An 8,070-nucleotide genomic window follows, 5' to 3' on the forward strand; every position below is an offset into this window, starting at 1 on the left:
TGGGGTATATATAGTGGGTGGTACTGCTTGATAGCATGGCGGCACCAATTAATTTTTTTTTAAAAATTCACCGATGCCACCAAACAAATCGGCAACACATAATTAAAAAAAAATTCCCACCGATACCACTTAACAACGTGGCGGCACCAATTAAAAAAAAAATATTGTCTTTGTTTAGAAAATTATTTTCCAACGTATTGTAAATTATAAAAAAAATATTAATATGGTGGATGCTTTAAGTACTCATATTCGAGTTCCATGATAAATTATTGAAATATGTGTCTTCAATTGTACCATGTGTAGATAATATGTGTAAATTTTGTTCAATTCTTTTCTATTCATCTATTGTGCTTTGTATTAGTTTGATTTTACATTATAGTTGGTTAAACATATATTTGTACTTATATTATATATATCAAAGTAGTATATTTATTATAATGGATAAATCTCAAAATTATTTATGAACTTTGATTTAACGTTCAATTATATACATGAACTTTAATTTGGTGCAATTATATACGTGAAACTCTAATTGTGGTTCAAATGTATACTTGAAATTTTAATTTTGATTTAAATCATACACATTTAAAAAATAAATACATCAATTATTTTTATATTGATAAATATAATTATTTTATGTATGTAATAAATAAACATAAAATAATGTTATATCAATAATTAAGTTAATAATTTACAAGAATTGGATCAAATCAAAATTTCATGTATACAATTGTACTTTAAATTATAGTTCATGTGTAGTTTTAGTATTTATCCTTATTTATAATAATGAAACTTCCAAAAAATTTATTATATATGGTAAATCTATATGTCTTACTTTTGTCTTTATCCTTATTATATCATAAGTTATGTGTAAATTAAATTGTAAATTTATTATTTTACTATTTGAGATTTTTATTGTGCTACATAATTGGCAAGTATATCATCAACTAGTTATTGCATCATTTAATATTAGATTCAAAAGGGTCCACAAATTTAGCTATAAAATGTCTAATATATCTCACAAATTGTGCATTACCGACTCATTTTCATAATATAATAGACTCTAAATTTCATCTCTCAACATCTTTCAAACAATGGCTTCTTTTGGTGTTGCTTTTGTTTTCATTATTTTGATCGTGGCATTTGGTTAGTGTATATAATATTTCTTTACCTCGATATTTAATCATTATATACATATACATATACATATGATTTTTTTGTACAAAAGATATTGTTGTCTTAAGATAAAAGGAGAGGCTACAATTGTTGAAATTCAAATCTCATTTGTCTTAGATTCATATTATATATATGCATCAATATCTAATTTAAAAAACTAAATAAAACAAATAAATGATGAAAATTTATTATTTAATTTGTAGGTATATCAAACTCGGAAGCATGTACTCATGACTCGGAGTGTCAATTGAACTGTAATCATCTCGGCCTTTGTGACTTAAAAACCAATAAATGTAGTTGCTTGCCAGTGTCTGAGCCATTGCCCTTTGATGGTGTACCAATGGTGAATGCTAAATGCAATACAGATGCAGATTGCAAGGATGCTTGTCCACCAAATTGCACATCTAAATGTTTTCATTGCTTTTGCTTATGCTATTGTAGTGCTTGAAAAATATGTTGTTTTCGTTCAAAGGATTTTCAATTTAAGCCTTTCAATAATTTCTACTAAAAAATTGGTATATAAAATGAAAGAATAGATAAAGGTGTTGAGAGATTTAAATTGTCTTTATTATATTAAAAACGACTTTATCGATCTTGAAAAAATAGATGTAAGCAAATAGTTAAAATCATGCTTCCAATTCAAATATAAATAATGTATTTGTGTTATGTTTATGTTCTTTTTATGTCAGGTTATATTTATATTGTGTAATCATATCATATCTAACATGATAAAATTTACTTCTAAAAAACTTCTTGATTGCTGCATACTTCATTAATTCTCTACTAGAACCATTATTGCAAATCATCTATGTTTTGTTAAAAGAGACATGTTTGAGTACTTAAAAATTTATTATTTTTTCAACTATTGAAATTGAACTAGCGAGGAAACAAAAATCCAAATAAAATGTTAGATTAAACTAGCAGGGATTTAGTCTTTTGACACTAATAGGAGCCTGAATCGAAGGCGGGATTCACGACGTAGTAGCACCTTGTTCGATTGGGTTGTGCGTCATGTGCTTATTAAGGTTTGAACCCTTCCTCTTTATATGGCACCTAAGGGTTTGAACAAAACAAAACAAAAACAAAAACAAAAACAAAACCCTCAAACAGGCTCCTTATTGTATTCAGAGCATATTCACACTTAAGAAGTGTTTACACTTAAAGTGAATTATTTTCATAATAGAAGGGTGCTAGTACCACTCCCCAAATTTGGACGAGTGGTTAACCAAATTACTATCTCAAGTAGAGTTAAATAGGAAGTCAACGTTTTTTGCCATGCTTACACATATCTATATAACCAAAAAATATAACACATTTAAAAATAAAATAAAATCATTATTTACTTTGATTAATATTTAATATTGTATTTTAAAAAGTAAATTCATTATTATATTTTAGCTTTATATTGAATATTATTACTTACATTTTGTTTTATTTTTATTAAAATTTACTGTTCAATTTTATTTTAAAAATAATTCAAGACAAAATTGAATTAATAACATTTTATTTTTATACTTAACAATAATAAGTTAATTAACATAATATTAAAAACTAATAAAATTGTTATTTTGTCTCGGTTTGCATGTAATTGTGGTTAAAACTTTTATCTGCCATTCACTTGAAATGGTTTTTTTTTATACAAATAACTTAAAAAACAAATTAATTAACAAAATGACTTGGACCGAAAATTATATAAGGAAATGACTTGTTTTGAATAGTGTAACTCGGTACCATCAATTGGTCAAGCGATACCAACCACTTTTTCTACTTCATCATTTGCCAATTATCAGGTTAAAAAAAAAAGAATATTTTTGTGTAGTCACTATGTCAGGCGACACCCGTATTTTTTTCAAAATTCTTGTGAAAAATACGGGTATTCACGATGGAGAAAAAAAGAATAAAATATATTTTTTAATCGGTGTTGTCGATGTCTCTGATGACCCAGTGGCTATCAAGATAAAAAAAAATTAATGGATGACGTCGGACTATCAAGTGTCACCGCTAATTTCTGTAATAATTTTTTTTGTGCTGCCACATTGTAATAAAATATATATTTATAATCATTATTATTACAAACTAAAAAAATTATAAAAAAAATTAAAGCTATCTTAATCTATCCTCCACCTTAAACACAAATATAATATTTATGATTAGAAATATAAATATAATCTTAATTATGTAAATATTAACAAATATTTAAAATGAAAAAGTTAATATAATACTCAAGTTATTATAATAAACATAAAAAAAAAACTTACCATGTATTATCAAATTTTCTTTCTAAAATACCAACACAAATTAATTTTCCCTTCAAACAATAACAACTAACAAAAACTTCAAAACTTTTTTTTTCCTTTCAATTTTCGAATAAAGGGGAATGGGGGACATCCCCATTTATATTGGGGATACCAAAAAGAGAAAGAAACAAAAACCAAGAAAAAAAAAAGAAGAGGAAAAATGGGGGGAACCTGTAATCGTCCGGTCACGTCGTGACAGCAGGCCTATTTTTTTTTGTTCCGTTTTTATTTTTAGTTTTTATCGCTGGTTACTTTTTTATTTTTAGTATTCTTTTTTTCTTCTCTCATCTTTTTTCTGATACTAATTTTTTTCCCACCGTCAATACCCGTTAAATTACTTTTCACCTCAAATAATATTTTTTTCGAGTTAGAATAAATTGGGAAAGAAAATATATAATTTTTAATAGGTTTCGCATGATACATGATTGGAATGAAAACATGCATGATACGAATCATTTAGTTGACGTTAAAGACATCCGAAAATTCATTCTGATAATTAGAGATACTAATTAAGACCCTTATTCCATATATTTTAATGGTGAAAATAAATTTGTTTTCATCTTACCAATGATGGTTCTTTTTTGAGTGAACAGGAAAATTTGTTTTATAGCTATCGTAATTGTAGTTACAAGAATAATAGATCGAAATATGATGATCCTCACTGTCATTTTAACTTGTATGATAATGATACTAACTATAGTTGGAATAATCACCTGTTTACTATATTATCTTCTTCTTTTTTTCTCAATGTTTTTTTCAATTGTTTTTTTTTTCTCACTTTATCATTCTCTATTAGCTCTCTCGCACTGTACGATGCACTTTCAACCTCATTGCTGCTGTATAGGCCAATTTTGGGCCATTTATAAGACTCAGACCCAAATGCATTACAAATAAACTAAGCCTAAACAACTAAACCCAAGCCCAACTACCCAAACCCAATAACCTAAACTCAAGATTCGAAAACCCTAATCCCACCACGCCCATACCCCCGCCATCCGACTTGCACCACGCCCACGCTTCGACACCAAGATCGGCCGTCTGCTCCACCATGCCTCTGCCACCATTGCATTCGCCCATGCCCCGCAAGCAAGGAAGAAGACAAGACAGATATAATAAAATATGTGTAAAAGGGTTATAAAACCCAAATCAAAAAGCGTAAAAGCTCTCTTTTTTGAAGTTCTAATACATACACTATATTTTTCAAATACAAGATCGATGAATCAACAAGTCAAAATCGTAAATCAAAACCCTAAGGTGATTTTTTTTCTTTTTTCTTTCTATTTTCGATTTAAATCTGTTTTACACCCATAAATACATATAAATAAATAAATAACATAAAAAAAAAAAATATTTTCCGCCATCAGCGCGGTGGCGGCTGCCAACGTCGACAGGGCTCGGTGGTCGTCCGTGACGGCCGATGACCTGCCCGTGACCGAGCCCTCTCCTCCCTCTCCTTTCTCCCTCTCCTTTTCTCTTTTTTTTTTTTCTTTCCCACCTCACAAATGTTTTTTGATTTTAGGCTATTTATAGCCCGGTGAAAGCAGACTGCTTTTGGTACCCAGATTTAAATAAAAACGACGCTGCTTTGAGGCGGGCCGACCGATCCGATCCGCTCCGGACAAGGATCCGCGTGTTTTTATAGAGGGTTATTTTGCTAATCATCCTTCCGCATTTTTATGTTTTAAATCGACTTATAATTTTTGCAAATTGACCCTATTAACTGTTGCGCTTCGCAATTTGGTTCCCTTGATGCGCACCGCTTTAAAGGCGTTGGAAAATTTCTCTATTGGTCCCCACTACATGCACGCGTGTTCGAATGAGTCCTCTCTTCTGCTTTTTATTCTAAATTTGCCCCAAAAGTTTCGATTATAGTTCTTTAGTCATTTTCTTACTTTTCTCATTTTTAATGTATTGTATTTATTATTATTATAGATCTTATCATTTATATATATATATATATCTAATATATATATATACGTATGTATGTATATATTATTATTGATTTTACTTTAATGATATTATTACTTTCCTATCATGTTATGATGTAAATATTTCAATATTATATTATATACGTATTTTTATATCGTACTATTTATATATGCTTCTAATATTTTACAGGTATTTTTACGTAAATGTTTAATATTATATATTTTTCATATATGCTATATATAAGTCTTTTAATATATATTTTATATATATTTTTAATGTTACTAGTTATATTTTTATGTATACCTCTAATATTATATTATATATTCCTAATACTTGTATTTATATATATATGCATGTATGCATTTATGTAATATACTAATGGTCTTCTTTTTCATATTATTATTTCTAATGTATGTATATATTTCTATATTTATAAATTATACATATACATTTTAATGTTCTTTATTGTATACTTCTTTACTATTCATACACTTTTATGTATGTGTATATATCTTTTATATTATTAGTTATGTATTCTTTTACTATTTCATGTATATTATTATATATGTATACTGTATATGTTCATATTAAATATATTATGTATATATATTTCTCACACGACGTTACATACATACTCTTAATACCATTTTTATATATACATATATTTATTGTTTTCTCGTATCTTATGTTATTATTACATTTAATCTTGCATGTATTATTGTTATTTTCTTATATTCTTGTCACACTCGTTATTAGCCTCAATATATTTCTAGATCCTTTAATTATCTTTATTTCGCATCAATTTGCTTAGCATTATTTCGAAAATCTTATTCTTGTTTTTAAATAAGCGAGGCAATATATCGATGTGACATTAGGCAGCGAGTTTCATCGCTATGTTGGATGGAATTTTTAGGCCCGTGTTAACACGGTATATCCTTCTCAAAATAAAAAATTGAAAGTTTTCGTCTTTTGAATTGGATCACAACTGAATATTACTTTGAACTCATATTTTTGAAAATCAAGACAACACTTGTTTATGAGATACCATTTTTTGGGCGTCGAGGGTGCTAATACCTTCCTTGCAGCAGAATGAGACTCCGAACCCTAATTTTTCTCCGGCTTTTAACGTAGACCTTAACTCGGCTTTTTTCTCGTTTTTTAAAAAATTTAATAGGTGTCCGATCACACCTAATAAAAAGATCGGTGGCGACTCCCGGTTTAATCTAAAATCAAATTTCAAATTCCAAGTTTTTAATCGCCACAATTAGCGACCCGAAACCAAAATTTTTACGTCGCTACAGCTGCCACCTTAGCTGGGGACATAGCCTTGCGAGTCGAGTCGAATCAAACACGTTTTGTCAAAATTTTCAAATTTCTTTGTTCAAAGTAAATATTTGGTCGTGATCCGAAAATCTCGTTTTCAAAATTCATGCATTTGTATCATGTCGTAAATGTTTCTTCTAACTTGCTTATTTGGTTGTTTTTTTAGTTTTCGATTTTTATGGTTTAAATTTTGGTTTGGTTTAAGTAAAACGTAAAGGTTCATGAGTTTTTCCCCACACACCATGCACTCGCATTTTCGCATAACATGAGCTCTTTACCCGGGCCCCGTCCGTTTAAGTGAAAGTAAACACTACGCCTTCGTGAGTTAACTCGTCCTCCGACAAAGCTAGTGAATACTTTCGGGTTACATATGACTTATGCTTTCGTGAGTTAACTTGTCCCTCCGCATAGGCATAAGTAAATGTAATCCTCGAATTGAACTCGTGAGCTGTGATGGGTTATGATCGAGGCTTCGTACTAATCTTAGCAGATGATAGTACGAGCAATTCGAATACTGTCTAGAACCGAGGCGCATATAATGAACCATACGAGCTATCCAATTAGAGCCATGCCGAACCTCCGTCCGCTTATAGTCACCAAAATAAGTACACGGGAAAATGCCTTTTACCTTTCATTTACCTTGTTCATGCAAAATAATTGGATTGGGTAGTTTAGTTTGTTTTTAAATTATATTTGTTGTGTCTACTAACCAAGTTTGTTTGTTTTATTTTCATCATGCATCATAGGCATCATATTAGGAAGGTGTTGATTAAAGGTTGGTTGCCAAAAACGGGTTTCTAATGGAGGAGTCAATTACACAAATCACCGAGAAGAATGCCGTGAAAGCGGACCTGGTCTCTAAAACTTCGAGAGAAAAGGGGATAGTCTAGTGAAAGGGTGTGTCGCCAATTTGTCCGAACATATAACTGTAAATGTTCGCCAAAATAACTTTGAGGACTTGGTTGAATTTGGAATCGATGGGATTCGAGACACTAGAGACGTTTTCACCGAGAGGTATGGAGATATAGCTCACCGATCACCATCCGTGTAGACGAACAGTTGATTCAAGCCATGGTTCGGTTCGGGACCCGACTTATCGGTGTTTCACCTTCAATCAAGAAGACATGACTCCAACCATAGAAGAGTATCTTTGCTTTACTCGCATCGACAATGTACAATTCGGCAAAATATATGTGAAGGAGCCTAAGCCGATGACCTTCAAGAAAAAGTTAGTAAGACCAGATGACATGACCGATGCATGGGCTGAAAAGCAGATGAAGAAGAAGAACGAAACCATTTGCATTCCATGGTCCTCCCTACGAGATTTGACTCGAACCATCCCGAC

At 30.2% G+C, this 8,070-nt stretch overlaps 1 long non-coding RNA gene across 1 annotated transcript; it reads left to right on the forward strand.

The window, feature by feature from the left end:
- The first annotated feature begins 1,009 nt into the window (after positions 1-1,009).
- Positions 1,010-1,735, forward strand: LOC108469469 (uncharacterized). The gene is made up of 2 exons (XR_001869102.2): positions 1,010-1,146; positions 1,380-1,735. It is a non-coding gene; the product is annotated as an uncharacterized LOC108469469 (long non-coding RNA).
- Positions 1,736-8,070: the final 6,335 nt, after the last annotated feature.

The sequence above is a fragment of the Gossypium arboreum genome, chromosome 8, assembly GCF_025698485.1.
Source record: "Gossypium arboreum isolate Shixiya-1 chromosome 8, ASM2569848v2, whole genome shotgun sequence".
In the NCBI taxonomy this organism is placed as follows: Eukaryota; Viridiplantae; Streptophyta; class Magnoliopsida; order Malvales; family Malvaceae; genus Gossypium; species Gossypium arboreum.